Source organism: Rhagoletis zephyria, unplaced genomic scaffold (assembly GCF_001687245.7).
Source record: "Rhagoletis zephyria isolate East Lansing unplaced genomic scaffold, Rhagoletis_zephyria_1.1 Rzeph_scaffold_04449, whole genome shotgun sequence".
In the NCBI taxonomy this organism is placed as follows: Eukaryota; Metazoa; Arthropoda; class Insecta; order Diptera; family Tephritidae; genus Rhagoletis; species Rhagoletis zephyria.
The window spans coordinates 16854-36340 of record NW_016161532.1 but is presented as its reverse complement, the minus strand read 5'-3'; the positions used below and the strand labels follow the sequence as shown (position 1 = coordinate 36340).

General features: G+C 34.3%; 1 long non-coding RNA gene across 1 annotated transcript; it reads left to right on the top strand.

The window, feature by feature from the left end:
- Nucleotides 1–626: 626 nt before the first annotated feature.
- Nucleotides 627–19421, top strand: LOC108370739 (uncharacterized). The gene is made up of 2 exons (XR_001848665.1): nucleotides 627–991; nucleotides 19352–19421. It is a non-coding gene; the product is annotated as an uncharacterized LOC108370739 (long non-coding RNA).
- Nucleotides 19422–19487: the final 66 nt, after the last annotated feature.

Sequence of the window (19487 nt, the reverse complement as noted above, 5' to 3'; positions counted from 1 at the left end):
AAAAAAAAAAAAAAAATATTCCGACGAACTGATAACCTCCTCCTTTTTTGGAAGTCGGTTAATAAAATCATATCAAATAAGATAAAACAAAAATTAAATTAAACTAAAATAAATAGATTGAACATAAATAAATTAATATAAAAAAAGAGAAATTAAATGAAACAATTTATGAAATCCAAGTAAATAACAGTCAATAAAACCAAATAAATAAATCAATAAAATAAACAAAAATTCAATTTAAACAAAACTAAATAAATTTCAAAATTAAATTTAGTAAAAACGTGCTTGACACTCAGTACTGGCAATGCTGTGTGTCATTCCACTTCATTTCAATCAATTTAGCGCGCCCCTGGCGGTTTTCATTCGTAACTCAACAAGCGCTGCCACACGATAAGAAAAACGAAAAAATTTAACGCAAAGATAACTTCTTTTTCACGTTTCTCCTGACGTCTTTCGAAAAAGCAAGTAACTTTAAATAAATTTTGTATTGCAAATATGCTTAGAAAACTTAAAAGTGTTGTGTGACCTTCCCTTTTTTGAAACTTTTTCATATATCCAAAGCGTTCACCATATTCCATTCGTTCCCCGCCTACATCAGCGTTGTGGCAACACTTCGGCTGTAGACAGCAGCAGTGGAAAAAAACGAAAACGTCTACGCGTATGGAAAGAATTTAGTTGCCCTTTTCATTTATTATTTATTTATTTGCTTTAAGTGCATTTTAAATTAAACAAATTGGTATGAATTTGAAACATTTTAGTGTAATGCAGTGCAATGAATTTAAGTGAAATGGTGCAAATGTAGCGCTAATATTTTAGAGCAATTTTTACTTGGAGTTTTCTTGCGTCGCGTACTCCGTTTCGTTCGTTTGATTGCAGTAGCAGCAAAGCAGAAGCGCAGCGGAGACAGCGACAACTTGTGCTCGAGAAAAAAAAGAGACAATTTTTGTATAACTCCGCCAAGATATCAACTAAAATATGCAATTGAACAACGGTACGGGTATATGTATACATACAATTTTTACAAATAGTTAAGTTTATTGCTTTGGTTAATGTGAAAATCAGGAAAATTTGCACTTTGTATAATACGTTGGCAGAGTTTTCATTGCTTATTAGAGTGTGGGTAACAGCAGCCATGGTACGTAGCAGCGGCGCAGAGTACATCTACCTGCGTACGGTGAAGTTTTTCGATTTTATTCGCTGCATGCCTTCGTCGTCATTATTAACCCGTTGTGCGTGAAGCGAATTGTGGAGTTAAAAAATCACAAACTGGTAGTGTATGAATTAAAATTAATTTAGAAAATGTCTATAAATTATTGTGTGTTCATTCAAGCGAAGTTTGCTTGTTAACTGGTGACTTAGCTATTTTATCTTTTGTTGGTCATTAACAAAAAAATTCGCTAAACAAAATTGAGTCGTTGAAATTTACATTAGAATAGTAATTAATTTATGCACAGGGAAACTTGATTACTTCCGTTTTCGCTCAAAAAGAAAAGGTGCTTAAACAAAGAGAGTTAGGGTAATTTTCGTTAGTATGTAAATATGTAGGTAGGTATGTATGTATCTAAATAAAGTTTCGATTTCGAAATTAAAAACCAAGCTAATTAAATTATAACAAAACCACTAAGAGTAAACGGATGCAGCGAGACTGTGGGACTACACAGTTCTCAAGCTAACTCGGTCAATTGCAAAAAAGTCAAAAATAAATATGTACATATGTTCATATAGTATGTATGAAAAACTTCGTTAAGCTGTTGCCTCCAAAATCTAATAAAAATGTATACCCTTTTTCAGCTGCCAAAAATAGTACCTAGTATAGGTAAGTCCATATCATAAAAATTTGCGCTAACACTTGATAATGTAGTTGCAAAAATCCAGCAATTAAATAATTTATCTTAAAACTAAATAATAGCATTCGAAGAATCTAATTTTTATGATTCAAAAGAATTTTTATATAGAACTGATTGTACTTTATTGACTTTATGCACGCTTTGAACTCCAAAATAGCCATTAGTGGTATAGATATGTATGTACATCATAGTAAACAAAGAATTTATAGAATACAGTTTACCGTAAATGTCAAATCGCCCACTTTGTTTCCCATCTACAAGCGAGATGCAAACGCAACTATGTACATGCCAACAATAGCATACAGCAGCATGCAAGCAACGCCCTCGTTTTTCTCCTCTCCCCCTTCAAACAATATTTTGTATCGATATAGAAGTACATATGTACTCAAGTTGGTCCGCACCGCACTTCAGCACGCATATGTTGCGCAGTGCGCAAGCCAGTTCGTCCAACAATCTATCGCCTCATTCCATTCATTCATGCATTCGACAGTGGCAATAGCTGCGGCAACACAACCACAACCACCACCACAATCTCTTCAATGTTGCTTCTGTATGTACAATTCCAACTCCCACTTCATCTCACACGCTACAAGTTGTTGTGGCTGCCGCGCAGCAGCTGAAACGAATTGAGTTTTGAAATTACTATTCTCTTAATTTTTTTTCATCCCGCTCTGTTAGCTCGGCGTTAGCAAATAAACGACAAAATAGTAGCACAAACAACTTTGTGAGTGCATTAAAATGAAACCGAAAAATTAATTACATCAAATGAAAAAAAAAAATTGTATTGCGGGCATAGTGTGACGTACACTAGCAATCAAACGTGAGTGCATTGTGTTTTTTGTTTAATATTTGCAACGTTTTTCAAATGAAATCTTTTTTGTTATTTTTTTATAAAAATATGGTTTATGCTTCAAAACCACATAAGTCAAACTTTATACAGAACTTGAAAAATTCCACAAATTTTCGTCGTAAAAGGATAAACAGACGGCAGCGTCGGGCAGACGGCGTCTCGGGAATTAACTGCAGTCGATCCGGATTAAGTCTGGTGTAGTGCTTTCAAAAACTTATATTTTCGGTAAAGTTTAGTTCCAATTAAATTTTTAATGTTTAACAAAAATACATTTTTAACTATACAGCAAGATGAAAAAATTTGAAGTGAAGAAAANATTCGCTAAACAAAATTGAGTCGTTGAAATTTACATTAGAATAGTAATTAATTTATGCACAGGGAAACTTGAGTACTTCCGTTTTCGCTCAAAAAGAAAAGGTGCTTAAACAAAGAGAGTTAGGGTAATTTTCGTTAGTATGTAAATATGTAGGTAGGTATGTATGTATCTAAATAAAGTTTCGATTTCGAAATTAAAAACCAAGCTAATTAAATTATAACAAAACCACTAAGAGTAAACGGATGCAGCGAGACTGTGGGACTACACAGTTCTCAAGCTAACTCGGTCAATTGCAAAAAAGTCAAAAATAAATATGTACATATGTTCATATAGTATGTATGAAAAACTTCGTTAAGCTGTTGCCTCCAAAATCTAATAAAAATGTATACCCTTTTTCAGCTGCCAAAAATAGTACCTAGTATAGGTAAGTCCATATCATAAAAATTTGCGCTAACACTTGATAATGTAGTTGCAAAAATCCAGCAATTAAATAATTTATCTTAAAACTAAATAATAGCATTCGAAGAATCTAATTTTTATGATTCAAAAGAATTTTTATATAGAACTGATTGTACTTTATTGACTTTATGCACGCTTTGAACTCCAAAATAGCCATTAGTGGTATAGATATGTATGTACATCATAGTAAACAAAGAATTTATAGAATACAGTTTACCGTAAATGTCAAATCGCCCACTTTGTTTCCCATCTACAAGCGAGATGCAAACGCAACTATGTACATGCCAACAATAGCATACAGCAGCATGCAAGCAACGCCCTCGTTTTTCTCCTCTCCCCCTTCAAACAATATTTTGTATCGATATAGAAGTACATATGTACTCAAGTTGGTCCGCACCGCACTTCAGCACGCATATGTTGCGCAGTGCGCAAGCCAGTTCGTCCAACAATCTATCGCCTCATTCCATTCATTCATGCATTCGACAGTGGCAATAGCTGCGGCAACACAACCACAACCACCACCACAATCTCTTCAATGTTGCTTCTGTATGTACAATTCCAACTCCCACTTCATCTCACACGCTACAAGTTGTTGTGGCTGCCGCGCAGCAGCTGAAACGAATTGACTTTTGAAATTACTATTTTCTTAATTTTTTTTCATCCCGCTCTGTTAGCTCGGCGTTAGCAAATAAACGACAAAATAGTAGCACAAACAACTTTGTGAGTGCATTAAAATGAAACCGAAAAATTAATTACATCAAATGAAAAAAAAAACTGTATTGCGGGCATAGTGTGGCGTACACTGGCAATCAAACGTGAGTGCATTGTGTTTTTTGTTTAATATTTGCGACGTTTTTCAAATGAAATCTTTTTTGTTATTTTTTTATAAAAATATGGTTTATGCTTCAAACCACATAAGTCAAACTTTATACAGAACTTGAAAAATTCAAAAAATTTTCGTCGTAAAAGGATAAACAGACGGCAGCGTCGGGCAGACGGCGTCTCGGGAATTAACTGCAGTTGATCCGGATTAAGTCTGGGTTAATCAGGATCAACGCTGCCGTCAATTTAAGCTTTAAGAAAACAAAGCATGTTTGATGTAGAAAAGTTAAGAATTTTATTTTTGTTGACAATATTTTTTGTTTGTCTATAAATTGACAGTTTTTAAAATAGCACAGATGTGTACTTACTTGCGCTTTCCAAACAGTAACGTCTGCAGCACCAAAAACGGTGCGGGTTCGTTCTGACAGAATCGCACAGGTGTGTGGATGCCTTTAAGCGGGTAAAAAATCGCGATGATTCTTAAAGATTTTTTATTGCTGACGACTTTAGGCACTTTTTACCATATAAAAAGGAGAATGAAATGCGCAAGACCGTTTGCAAGCAAAATTAAAAAAAATTAACGCTAAACATATTTTATAAATTGCACTTGTTATGTGCATAAAACCGCAAATTCCGTCAAAAAAAAATTTTAGCCGCCGAGAAATTACACTTGTGCTACTAGAATTAAAAAACCGAACTATCTGCGTACTAAACATTTTTTAAAAATTCTGATTAAAAAGTTCAAAATTTAGACGAAAATTTCTTGAATTTTTCTTGAAAGTTTGAAAGTTTGACTTAAGTGGTTTTTATTAAAGCAGGAATCATATTTTATAAAAATAATAGCAAACAAATTTTAACTTAAAAAACTTTGCAAATATTAAACAAAAAACACCATGCACTCACTTTTGATTGCCAGTGTATGTAGTGAGTGGTGTTGGTGCTTGTTATTTGAGTAGGCAGGTTTATGTAGAAATAAAAGTTCAAAAATTATATAAGATGGTTGGTAAATGGAGCTTTACCATTTTTTATGTGGGTGTTATACACAACAAAGGTCAAATATTAATGCTATTATACTTGATTTATTTTATGATAAATAAATCTTACTAATGTATTTGGTAACAATAATAATATGTCAGTCAGCAGATAAAAGTTGACATAATAATTTTGTATGTAAACTGAAATAATAGGTACACATGATACAAAAAAGATACCAACTTCCTACTGTCCTAGATACTTCATTATTATTTCGAAATTTTTTAAAGCTATGAAAATGTGGCCAATGATTTTTTAGCTACTTGTGTTTACTTATTTAAAATACATATTGCTATCGACACTGTGCGATTTGTGCTGTTGGAAAAATGGAATTATGATCCAAAACGAAAATAACAACTTTCTTGTATGCCTTATTGTGTTGCACCTATCAGTCGCCCGTGCTGTCACTAAAAAAAAAAAAAAAATCGGATGTAATAATCACGAAAAAGTTGCTGACAAAATCATCTGATGTTCGCAGGTGTCTTCGAAATGTAATTTCTTCATTTTTGTAACACAATCAAAGTGAACATCACAAATTGGAGCACAGCGGATCATATGCTACAGTAGATAGTTTGCAAATTTTAAAGTAGGTATCAGTATCTTCAGTTGGTAGGACAGGAAACGTTTTCCTCATATTTTTCAAATCTCTATCAACTTTCATTTCCCACTTTACAGATAACCTCTTTAACAGCTTTTTTTAAATAAAAACTCCTACTTTTTGTTTCCTATACGAAAAAACACATTTTCACTATCGTCGTCATCGATCAGCACTTAAAAAACATATAAACGTAAATGGCCAAAAGCGAAAAATTTAATACGGAAGAAAAGTGGAAATACATCGGAACTGAGGAGGGGAAAAACTGACGTGAGTGACAAAAGTGACAGTGACTGGCAAAGCGATTACAAACAAGCTGCAGTTAAATTAGCAAAACAATGGAATGATGATAAAGTAAATGCAAAGATTAATAAAAATAGAAAAGCAGCGACAAGGCGCTGAACATTTGTTTACACATACTACCTGCATAAACTTGTTCGATAGCAAGACCGATGCAAACAGATTGCTGCCACACGGTACAAAAACACTGATAAGTTCTCGTATTCGCCATGGAATAAATAGTTTTTTTTTCCAAGACCTAAACGTTCATAACAATGGTAATAATAATAATAAAATAAAAGAAATAATGTGCTCAATGACAAAACGAAAACGAACTCGATGAAATTATACAGCTACAGCAAGAAAATTGCAAAATCTACATCTGTAGTAGTCAAGAGGAGAGTACAAACAACGAAAATACAACTTTCGCACGTATCACAAAAATAGCAACAAAAAAAAAGTAGAAAGTACCGTTGCTGATAGTTGTCAACTAGTGTCACTTTTTGTTTTAGTATAAGTAAACATACTACTTGTATGTATGTATGTACGTAGGCCAGCCCAGTCGTTGGCTCCACCAGCTCCAGCACCGCCGCCCCTTGCGCTCTATTGCCGTTATAAAAACAGCGCTACAACCGCATTGCTCGGCACTTGGCGTGCTGTGTACCTCCTACTGTTGTATGTATTATTTGCCACTGCTGGTCCCACTTGACTACATATGCTGCTTGTTTGATACGGCAGCTAGTCACAGTGTTCACAAAGCGCGTTCAACTGGTGCAACTTGGTGAAGGGTACGTTGCTGTTGTTGTTGTAACAGCAGTACTTTTTCCAGTGCTTTGGAGTTGTGCAGTCGGAGCTATTTGGGCGGCAAGTCAAGTGGAATGTTTGGATTTTGAAGAATCCATTATTTGTATGCACGTTATTGAAAAACGAAGAAAACTAATGGCATTATTAAATATTTTTACTTTTAATGCCTTCAAAAATGCAATTTGTTAACAGATAATTTTGGCAGAGGTTTTTAACACCGAGGATCAGCAATGATTGCTTTAATGATTAACTCAAATTCATCGGCTGCGCCACAGCAACGTATCGCCATATACATACTTCCTAACAACGGAAATACCAGCTGTCAAGTTCAGCATGCCGGCTAAAGCACCAGGTGGCCAAGCATTTTTTATGAAGATGCTGAAATAGCGAGGACAGCCGAGGGTCGAGGTCTCAAAGGCCTCAGTTATGATCGTTCTATTTCTAGAACCATGGGGGAAGAACACCTACCAGAATCATATGGCAAAGTTTAATTATAAACTCAGTTTTGGGAATCATGAATATCGCAACCTATCTACGACGTCAACAAACTCTTCACCTGCCCACTCAGCCAACAACTTTCAGCCTTTGGCCCAACCCCGTCGGAACAGCACGTTTTCAGGACCTACTGTTAATTGAGTTTGACGACAACGATTGATTAACTAACCGATTTAGGTTAGTATTGCCTCTACAACAACAAAAACAGCAACAGGCTGTAATAGAGTAAACGCATTTCATTTCATCCGACAAAGCTGATTTAGGCGGTTTTGAGGAGCTCACCAAGAGCACCTTCGCCGTCCATTCTGTATCTAGAGATGTTCGAGATGTCTATACTACATCGTACCCGAGCTATTTAAGCCGTAATATCCGTATCCGTAATATCCGAATATTAAAAAATATAGATAGAACTCTCAGCCCTAATTGGTGATGCTTCCTGGGACAGAGCAGAAAGCGGACCTTGGAGAATCTTTACATCCTATGCATTATACGTAAACAACGCCGACACCGTAGCAGACAGTTCAGGTAGGGCTTTTAGTAGTTGCTTCTATATCTTCCAATTCGAAAGCACAATGAACCGGTATTATCCAGCATGATCAAAAGGATGAATCATCCATCAAATTGCCGCATAAGTAATGAGTCTTTTGGACCTTCGTTTATTCATAAAAGTTTATTAAAAACAACAGAGGATTGGAACCAAAGATAAAATCGTTTACGGATACAAGAAGTAGCTTAAATCGTAATAATGAGATACACTTATAATTAGTTATTCATAAAACTAAAGGTTAAAAAGTACAACAACATTTGGGCTTGAAGAGCATATAATTCGGAATGCACATTCTCGCGCGCAGCCTAAAAGCAATGGAAAGACTATGAAGCTATCAACCATTTTAGCTTCTTTTTCGCGAACTCGTATTATATTCAATGGGAATGATAATAAAATATGTATGTATGTCGCAGCACGAAATTGATAACCTTTTCTGCCGTTAATGGCTCGACTTCAATTCAAAAGGTAGATAATGCTGAACAAATAAAGTAAAATTTGTTTAAGAACTGTTTCGTTGGGGGAAAAGTTATGTGTAGGGTATGTGTCTGTACCCCTAACTCTTTTTAAAGATTGTGCGAACCTAAATAAGTCACGGAGCCATTGTTTGCTCGCATAAATTTTGTAACAGTGAAACATTTTCTTGGAAAATTGCATATCCATTACTAGAAAAATGAATCAAAGTACTGTCATATGTATGTATGTACAAACATACATATGCAAATAAAGGGAGTGTACTGCATATTTTGCCTTTTGAAACTCGTCCAGCTAAAGTACAAAAAAAAAAAAAATATTTAATTAAATTCCGCTACGATACTCGAATCAGTTACTTTGCGTTTTATCAGTCCAACAGACTGAGGAAAGCAAGATTTTTAATTTTNATTTTGCCTTTTGAAACTCGTCCAGCTAAAGTACAAAAAAAAAAATATTTAATAAAATTCCGCTACGATACTCGAATCAGTTATTTTGCGTTTTATCAGTCCAACAGACTGAGGAAAGCAAGATTTTTAATTTTTAAATGTTTATATGTTAGTGCTACTGGCACACATTTTCCATATTGCATGTACGTCTATGCTAGATTAATTCTAAGCTTGTTTTGCATACTTTTCATGCTTTTAGTTTTAATTTTTTATCTCCCCTCTTTGTGCTTAGCCAACACTGCCGTCAACTAAATAGCCTCACTTGGCAGACTATGTATCAATGTGGTATAAAAACTTAGTTCTTCAAAGAATCCGATTGAAGTGCTCCTTGCCTTCTTCATATTCGCGTGATACGATATAAAAATGTAATAGTTAGCACTAGGGTAATGTACACAAGTTATTACGCAAAATAAAATAATACATTCTCTACTTTGTAGATAATTGTATAAGAAAAAAATATAGCACTTACTTCATATACTTATGTACATACACACAAATGTATGTAGTATGTACATTAGACCGTGTCAGAAAAAGAAGTTCGCCATATACCTTCAAAACTGAAGCATTTTTGCAAAGCAATTTCGAATAAAAAAAAATTTGCCGAAAGTAGAGGTCGCTTTTAAAAGTGGGATCTTAAAGTATAATACATATTATTGATGTTCTTGTCTAGAGCAGAAAATTTTTTTATTTCAAAGTTCATTGACCATATCACAGTTTTTAACATCTTAACGTACCACCCTAATGTCAGTAATTTAAAGCTCACCCAAAATCACTAATGAAGTATTTTGATTTTCCGAAGGATCTATTAAAAAGAATTATTGTCGAGTGTAGGCATACCACCCTAATGCCAATAAATTAAAGCTCACCAAAAATCTTAAAACTCCAGCTGAAGGACTATTTGCAGCTCAAGAAAAACAAACTATATAAAATGACACAAAAAATGGGAGACATTTTTTTCATCAACATTTTTTACATCAGTTTGCAGCTCTCAAGATAAAAATGCTCGCATATATATTTTTTCAAGAAAGTTTACAACAAAAGCAAAATACCTTTTGGAGCAACATAAATAATTAAAAATAGTTCTTGTGATTTTTCTTGAGAGCTGCAAAGAGCCCTTAAGGAACTATTTAAAAAAAGTTATTGCCGCATGAGTGTAAGTGTCACTGAAAAATATAAAAAGGAAGCCCATAGGTTCATCAAAAAAATAAATAAAAAATCGAAATTGCCTGAAAATTTTCTTTAAGAGTCTAAGGTTTAGACTCGAAGAGTGTGGGACGAACTATTTTTTTGTTTGCTTATAAGGTGATGCGATCTAATATACATATGCACATAGATAGTATATGGCACAAATTATCTAATAGGCTACAGCACGCTCAAAGTTGAAACTGGTGTCAGTCAATGTACAATGACCGCCTTTAACATCGATGAGATACGTACATTAGGCTGGGTCGATTTTGTATGGGGGAAAATAAAATGCATTTGACCGTATTGTAATAGTAATATTATGATGTCTTATGTCTAAGCCAATTGTTATTGGCCACGAAAGATTAATTCAAAACGTATCTTTAGCCCGCGCAATTGAATCAAAATGTATGAATTTTGAAGATGAAACTTTGGCTAGTAATATCTATGGAATGCGTCAATTGTTATAAACAGGACGATATAGCAAATTAAGGGCTATTAAATTTAGTACCTCACGTTCATTTGTCATTTTTCAATATGTCTCCAAGTTTTTAAGATATTAAGATAAAACTTACAAAAACTATAATTATACTTCAGCAACCAAGTGAAAAATACAAAAAAGTGAGACGAGATTTATTTCAAACGTTTTAATGTTTTCGGATGTTTATATAATATTAAAATGACCATGGACTTGGTCACGCCGATTTGGTCAGTTTTCAAGATCGTGGTGAAGGAAGTCAAATATGTATTGTCAAAGTTTAGGAATCGTTTGATAAGTTAATAGTCGTTTCAAGCATATAAGTATTTACAAACATTAACATAATACAATTAGGGTGAGAAACGCCCACTTTAAGTCCATTAATGTTGTCTTGAAAATTGGTGCGGAATGGTTTCATTAGTCATCGAAGAAGCACATTTTTCGCGGTTTCTAAATTGGCCGTTATATGAGGAGGGGAGGTGCAATGAGTGTTTAGATATACAAAAATATTTTAGTTAACTCCTTTATGTGAGAAAGTGACTGTAGATAAATGTAATAGTCTTTAACATATCCTGGGAAATCCTTTTGACGACTCTCCAATTGGACGATATTGCTTTCCATTCAGCTTCAACGAAAAAAGTCACTCCCTGCCACACTTTTCTGCAGTCCGGTTCTTTCATTTAAAGGTTATTTATACAATTGAAGAGAAATTTTTTTCGAAAAAAACTTGAGATCCGCTTAAGTTTTTCGATATAACTTTGGTAAATGTTAATCGATCGGTACGTAATAATTACCAAATTGAAGGCGAGACTTACTGTTACTGATTTATGATAATAGTATGATGAAAATCATTCAGATTATAAACAAATTATTTAAAAAAAAAAAATTTTTTAAAAATTTTGTGTCATTTTCCTACATTTGCCTTTTTTCTATTGTATGCATAAACACATGTAAACTAATTAGTGTTTCTAGAAGTTGTTGTTCAGTGTTTCCATACTCATTTGCATAAACAAAATTTTTCCACGATAATGGAAAATAATGGCTTTTCTATTAGAGCTACCGAAATTGTTCCTAAATTTGCAAAATTTCGCAAAATATAGCTAATATTAAAAAAAAGTATTAGAATATTTGGAATCAGCGACCTAAATGCACGCCAGCCAGTGCAATTATCAAGAGAACAATTAAAATTTTATTGAAAACAGATACCTTTGAGATTAAACATAAGCTAAAGGGCTGCGAGAAATGATATTTGACTTTATCTTTTGCGTTAAAAATATGCACCAAACCTTTTTGCTGAACCCAGAATTTTTAACAAGATTTGGTCTTATTCGACTAGTGTGCTGTGGGTCACTTGGCGGTCGATGCGCGGGCTCTTACAATTAAAATAAAAGACTAATATTTTGCAGGCTTCTTGTTCACTTCATGATAGAATATATTTTCACTATTACCAAGGGATTTGAGAAAAATTAGATTTTCGACCCGCCCTAACGTACATACATACATATCTATCTTAAATATGTATTTGTATGATTGTACGCCCATATGTAGATATGTATGTATATACATATGTGCATGAAATAATTTATTAGTCGCAATTTAGCTGTGCTAAAAAATACAGAATGAAAGAAAGCTGTCTAAAAATGTCTGTTTTGATGCCACTTGCCAAAATATACATACAAAGTTAGGCTTATTAGCGCCCACTCATACACACATACATATGTACAGTGGCTTCAACAAATAATCGTACAAACTTAATCTATCACCAAAATTCATAAAAAATAAAGACTAAAAAAAAATGCCTGTGAAAATGTCTATAAACATATCGATTATTATATCGATAACAGTATCGATAAATATGTTCATAAATATATCAATAGCAATATCGGTTTTTTATATCGATAAAAATATAAATGAAAAGATCGATTATTACACCCAAAAAACATATCTATAAATATATCGATAACAATATCGAAAAGTACATCGAAAACAAGATCGATAAATATAACGAAAATTCCGAAATAATTTCGAAAATATCGAAATAGTCCCGAGAATCCCGAAATACTCTTGAAATTCCTGATTTAGTCCCGAGAAGCCCGAAAATCTCATTAATCTTTCTTCCGTTGTAACCATTTCCGCGTGCAATTTCTGTTAAATTTGCCAATTTAAAAAAATGCAAACGTCGTGGGCTGACTTATGTCTACATCTCCAGTGCCGCGATTGAAAACTTACATAACATATGGAAGTGGCAACGGACAGATTCGCCTTTCCAAGCGTTCTAAACGGAAATGTCAACAAAGGCGCGGACAAAGTGGGGACTTTAATTAATTTAGCATACTATCAGTAGAATGTCAGAGAAATTCGGCCAAACACTAACAAAAGCTTGTCCGATTGCTTTTTGGAGCCACTGAAACACATATTTTTATTTAAGTCTGCGAATATTTACAAATTTCGAAGGGGGCGTTGTTGGTATTTAGGCAGTGAAGGTAAAATAGAGGGATTTAGTCATCAATTTCGATTATGTTGACAGTTCGATGCGTAATTGAAATTATGAAATATTTAGCTAAGCTATCAAAGCGACGTTTATTGGGTTAAAGTGGCCTGGTCTCTATCAGACGCTGTTTATTTTGATGGGTAACAAAAAAAAATTACGCGTTACCTCTTGAGCGAGGTAATTAATGGTAATCCTTTGTATCTTGCAAATTCCTTCAAAGTTTCACGGTGACGAACGTAAAAATTTTCGCTATCGCATGCTGTGCGGTCAAAGGCAAGCTTAAATCAGTCTATGTGGCCATGTTTCTATAGACGGCGTCGAAATTCCAAAAGCTAACCTACCTTAAATTGATTTCATTGTGGTCTTAAGATTAAGAACTGGTCTGAGAATTTTTGTTCCCTGCTCGCTATAGCTTAGCAGTATTACGATGGACTGAATCCAAGTGTGCCCTTGCTTGGACCAATCTTAACATAACCTATTAACGATACAATGCCATTTGGAATGTCACCGCAGTAATCAACCCAAAAATGCTCTGCTCCCTAGAAGTTTACCGAACTAGAGAAATGAGGTTGACCTGTACCTACAAGTTTCCATCACGTAAGCGCGTTACGAGAAGTTTGCCGAACTAAGAGAAATGCGTTTGAACTGTACCTAGTAGTTTCCATCACGTAAGCGTGTTACATGAACATTCTAAAAGACTTGTACGTCGACACAGTGAGGTGCACTGTAGTACATCAAAGTCGCACCCTACAGAATAAAATAGAAAGAAAAAGGGGAGCTCATACGTGACACTGAAAGCGCCCAGGGCTCAGATCGTTATAAGCCACCAAGAACGTTGCGTCTTATAAGAGCCTTATTTGATATGATTCCAAGTCTTACAGTTTTAATACATGAGACTGTAACGTATACCAGTTGTATTAACTGCTGTTCAAAATAAGGATTATATAAGGTCTTATGATAAGACATTATATCTCGTTCGAAATTGGGCTTACACTAATCCTTATAATAAGGCATTGTACAGAATATCACTACCTTATTGTAAGCCTTATCGCCCGTTCGAAATAGGGCTTACATAAGGTACGACATAGTATAGACTACCATAACCTTATTATGAGCCTTGTCGTCCACTGCATTTTTTGGTGGAAAGTTAGCCGCCTAAACTGCAACGACATACATTTGTATGTATCAAACATCTTCTCTGATTTTTCGAACGTTTTTTTCATGTTTTAACTCGATCCCATAGAAAAGTGTTTTCATTGAACCATTGCCATTATTGCTTGTATTGTGTATATTTGTATGTGAATATGTAGATTAATAATATATTCGCCTATGACATATCATAATAATTTAATTACATAAATTAAAGTAATTAAACATAATTACCTATGTTCCCCTTTGCAACAAATCAATCATCATATTGCATAATTCCAATTCAAACAAATCCACTTGCAATCAATTTTAATAAAGATAAACTAAGGTGAGTGCGATTATTCAATTGCATGGAAGTTGATGATAATTCTAGCAATAAATTACGAGTGTAGAAATAATAATAATAATTAGTGTTGGGAAGTATCGATACCAAAAGTACTCGGAACTCGATTCACAAAAGGATCGAAGTACCCAATTTTGAAAAGTATCGATACTGAATACTCCGAAGTACCCCAAAAGTACTCAGTACTCACAAATACTCTGTTCCAATCATCACTTTGATACGTGTACTCGGGATCGATTCAAATCACTCAGTATTAAGACTCGAATAGATACTAAAAACTACTGCGTTCTATGTGTTTTTACCGATATTCAGAAATGATCGTACTCAATTTCAAGTAGCCACTCAATCGACGTAATTTGCTACTAATATATTAATTTGAATAAAGTGTTGCCAGCTTGTGAGATTTCTACACTAAGCATTAAAATGTTTCCAACCTGTGTATATTTAAAGAAAGTACGATATCTAATTTCTTCCCAACACTAATAATAGTATATGCACATTGCTGCCGCTGTGGCTGAGTGGTTAGAGCTGCGTACTAACACTCTGTACCACCTGTGTTGGAACTCTAGTCCGGGCAAAATCTAATTTAGAAAAGTTTTTTTCTAAGGGTTAATTTTTAAAAACTTTAAAATCGGGACCGAAATTAACTATTAAATATCAAGATACCAAGATATTTGTTTTTAGATCATTGCAAAATGGTTATTTTTTGTTTTTCGTGATTTTAAATTTTTCGATAAAAAATAATCCAAACGGGTTTCGTAAATGAAGATCTTGACTGACTGCCCACAAAACAAAAATTTCCAAAAATCAGCGGTAAGTACTAGTTACCAAAAACTTGCGCACTTATAAGTTATACTAAATAAAATTCAATGGGTTACAAGATTGTTTTATTTTGTTTGTTATATTTAATGGTTTAAGAAAAAATTAGCGGAAAAAATTGTTCAAATAAAAATTGTAATTGTTGCGAGCGCATTAGAAGATTTCAACAAAATTTTCCACCAAAATATTTTGTATCAATAATTTTTCTGAATTCTGAGAATGCAGTGTTATAGGCCATTAAATTTTAGCATAACAAAGTGCAAGTTTCAAGTGGCCAAGAATTCGCTGTGATTTATAAAATTTTTTTCTGATGGTTTTGTTATTTTCTTCCATAAAAAAAATTGTCGAACATGCTTTGTATGGAAGAAAGTGCCTGAAAATTTGTATGCTGATTATCGATGTATTTATCGATATCGTTATCAACAAACATATCCTATTATCGATATATTTATCGATAACGTTACCAACATATGTATCTCGTTTTGAGGCATTTATTGTCACTATCAACACATTTAGCGATATCTTTTAGATATAAAAAATATTTATCGTTGCATTTATCGATATAAATCAATATTATCACTGATATATTTTTTATATTTCTTATTTATTATCTGGCTCACTCTAATACCATGTCCCCACCGGCGCTAACCACGTAGTTATGGCTGTTGAGTTGGTTATCCTGATAACCCACTTCATTTAGCGTAGTTTCGCTAAAAGCTAACCAACTCGAAACCATGTCGAGAGTCTGATACCGCCCTGTGTTTTCCCGCAATCTGTGGGTCATTAGCGTTAAAATGTAAAAAATTCGTTTCAGATTAGATTTACTCCGGTTTTTGAAAAAATCTACTCCCTTACTCCGCTTGACGTCAAATCTATTCCGTTTTTTTTTCATTGATGTTATGCCCCTCTTGGGGCCGCTTTCTTGAGTGTTCACCACCGGTTTCAGTAAAAAAAATTTAAAGTCAAATCTCACTGTTAAAAAGTAACTCTTTCATAGCAATGCGTCAATAAATTAACTTGGTTATTTTTTGATGTATGGCTGTAGAAATTGGCGGATGCAGAACTTGAGTTTAGTTGTTAAAAGATATACATATGCAGAATGAAATTTATATAAATTAGAAAAGGTTTAGATCCTATTGCTCTTAAAAAAATTAAGTGTTAGAAACGTTCTACTTCATAGAAAATGCTAAATATTATATAAATATTTAACATATTATCCTTACATTGCCTCGCGTTCTTAATTTTGCATGAATGGAAAATATTTAAGTCAAACAATTAATGTCAGAAACGAAAATAAAAAATTCAATCTAGTACGGAAAATTTGTTTTTGCTCAGATTTTTAGTCCTGAATCGAGTTTTGGAGGTCCGAACACTGTACTGCATTACACCGCAGGGTGGACAGCAATAGTTAGTGATGTGGTTAAGTTCGATTTTAGATGGTTAACTTTTTGGTGGGGACATGTTATAAGGGCTCTGTCACACGGTAAGTATTTATTGACGTGATCCAAATATCGCGATATTTATTGACGGTGTAGCATGCAGTATTGATGGATCGTGATCCATATCGCAAAATTTCTAAAAAATTTGAAATCTGGATCGCGGATCGCAATACCGTCAATAAATATTTAACATGTAGCACTTTCAAAACGCGATCCATACATTCGTCAGTACATCTTGTACTCTCATAATGCGAACATCGAAAACGTATTCGCTCTGCCTTCACTCTCGGTGCTTAAAACCTTTCAAAACAAATAGAAAAAAATTTTAATTAACATTGGAAATTTTAAAATAATTGTGAAATGCATTATCTGCAAATTATACGTACAAAATAAAAATATTTTCTTGCGTCATAATAAGCGTTCACCACAAAAATTATACTGACGCGATAAACATTGAACATGTAGCATTCGTGCGCGATCCATCAATGCATCAATATGGATCGCGATCCAAATATNGTAATTAGCATTGGAAATTTTAAAATAATTGCATAAAATGCATTATTTGCAAATTATACGTACAAAATAAAGATATTTTCTTGCGTCATAATAAGCGTTCACCACAAAAATTATACTGACGCGACAAACATTGAACATGTAGCATTCGTGCGCGATCCATCAATGCATCAATATGGATCGCGATCCAAATATCGTGGTAATTACTGACCGTGTGACAGGGCCCTAAGGGAGCTAAAACGTCTTATCAGTTCTCGATATGCCCTGAAAAGAAAACTTAGTTTGCATCAATCCGCTAATTTTTGCGTTTTTTTTATTTTTTTATTTCATTTGTATCGCCAAAACCATCACTCCCACATATGTGCTTGCCACCATATTAGCTGCTACATATTAATTATTCAATTCAAATGTCGCCTCATACATAGTTGCTTCAAGTTCCAAAGTTGTTATGGGCCACTATTTCGCTATGCCCTGATTGTCAGTGACCGACAACAATACACACTTGGTGCTGCGCTTCCTGTGATCTTATGCTCCAGTCAGCTGCGTCTCATACTGAGTGTTATAAAAATGCCAGTAGATAGTAGTGTGTGAGTATAAGTACTTACTTCTATTGTTTTCTTTTTTTTTGGTTTCTTTGATATTGGCATTACAAGAATGTTGGCTATTGTGATAAAACAGTGGATAAAAATGAAAATCAATGTAGACGACGAGGGCTGCTGAGATGCAGTAGTGGAGTGTGTNATTCTCGATATGCCCTGAAAAAAAAACTTAGTTTGCATCAATCCGCTAATTTTTGCGTTTTTTTTTTTATTTTTTTATTTCATTTGTATGCCAAAACCATCACTCCCACATATGTACTTGCCACCATATTAGCTGCTACATATTAATTATTCAATTCAAATGTCGCCTCATACATAGTTGCTTCAAGTTCCAAAGTTGTTATGGGCCACAATTTCGCTATGCCCTGATTGTCAGTGACCGACAACAATACACACTTGGTGCTGCGCTTCCTGTGATCTTATGCTCCAGTCAACTGCGTCTCATACTGAGTGTTATAAAAATGCCAGTAGATAGTAGTGTGTGAGTATAAGTACTTACTTCTATTGTTTTTTTTTTTTTGTTTCTTTGATATTGGCATTACAAGAATGTTGGCTATTGTGTTAAAACAGTGGATAAAAATTAAAATCAATGTAGACGACGAGGGCTGCTGAGATGCAGTAGTGGAGTGTGTTGCATTACATTGCGTTGCATTGCGCTGCGTTGCTGTGCGGCCAGTCAAGTGGCACCAGACAAATAAGCCATACTATAGGGCCTGACAAATATGTGCGGGCAGATATGCTAGCCGTCGTCGTCACACAATAAATGGAAGAACGTACATATGAGCGCTAACAACAGTCACACACACACGCTCAACATAACGCCACGTATGTATGTATGTACATATATGTACAATCATCTGTAAGAGGGTGGGTGGGTGGTTGGTTGGCGAGTGATTGTGCTGCAAGTGGATAGGCAATGCTTTCATTTTTCTGCCTTCNTGTCGTCACACAATAAATGCAAGAACGTACATATGAGCGCTAACAACAGTCACACACACACGCTCAACATAACGCCACGTATGTATGTATGTACATATGTATATGTACAATCATCTGTAAGAGGGTGGGTGGGTGGTTGGTTGGCGAGAGTGATTGTGCTGCAAGTGGATAGGCAATGCTTTCATTTTTCTGCCTTCCTTTAATAAGGCAGTGAAATGATGCTACTCATTTGGTATTGTGATGGGGCGAGACCATCAGCGATGCAATTTGTCGGTGCTGTCAGTATCATGCGCCTAAATAAGTTTATTATACAATAATCATATTATTTATTTATTTACCATGGTAATTTGAATATCGTGCAATTATAATCACATAAATAATATCTACTTATGCAGACATAAGCTAATTGAAAGTAATTTAATTCGTGTTTTTACAGTGCTTCAAGTAGACGGTCGACGATCAATCTGATTGCTGGCTACTTAATGCCGCCATACAAAGTAAAAAAATAAAAAATCAGCAACATGAACTAACAACAACAATAGATGAGCCATAATTGAAAAATAANTTAATTT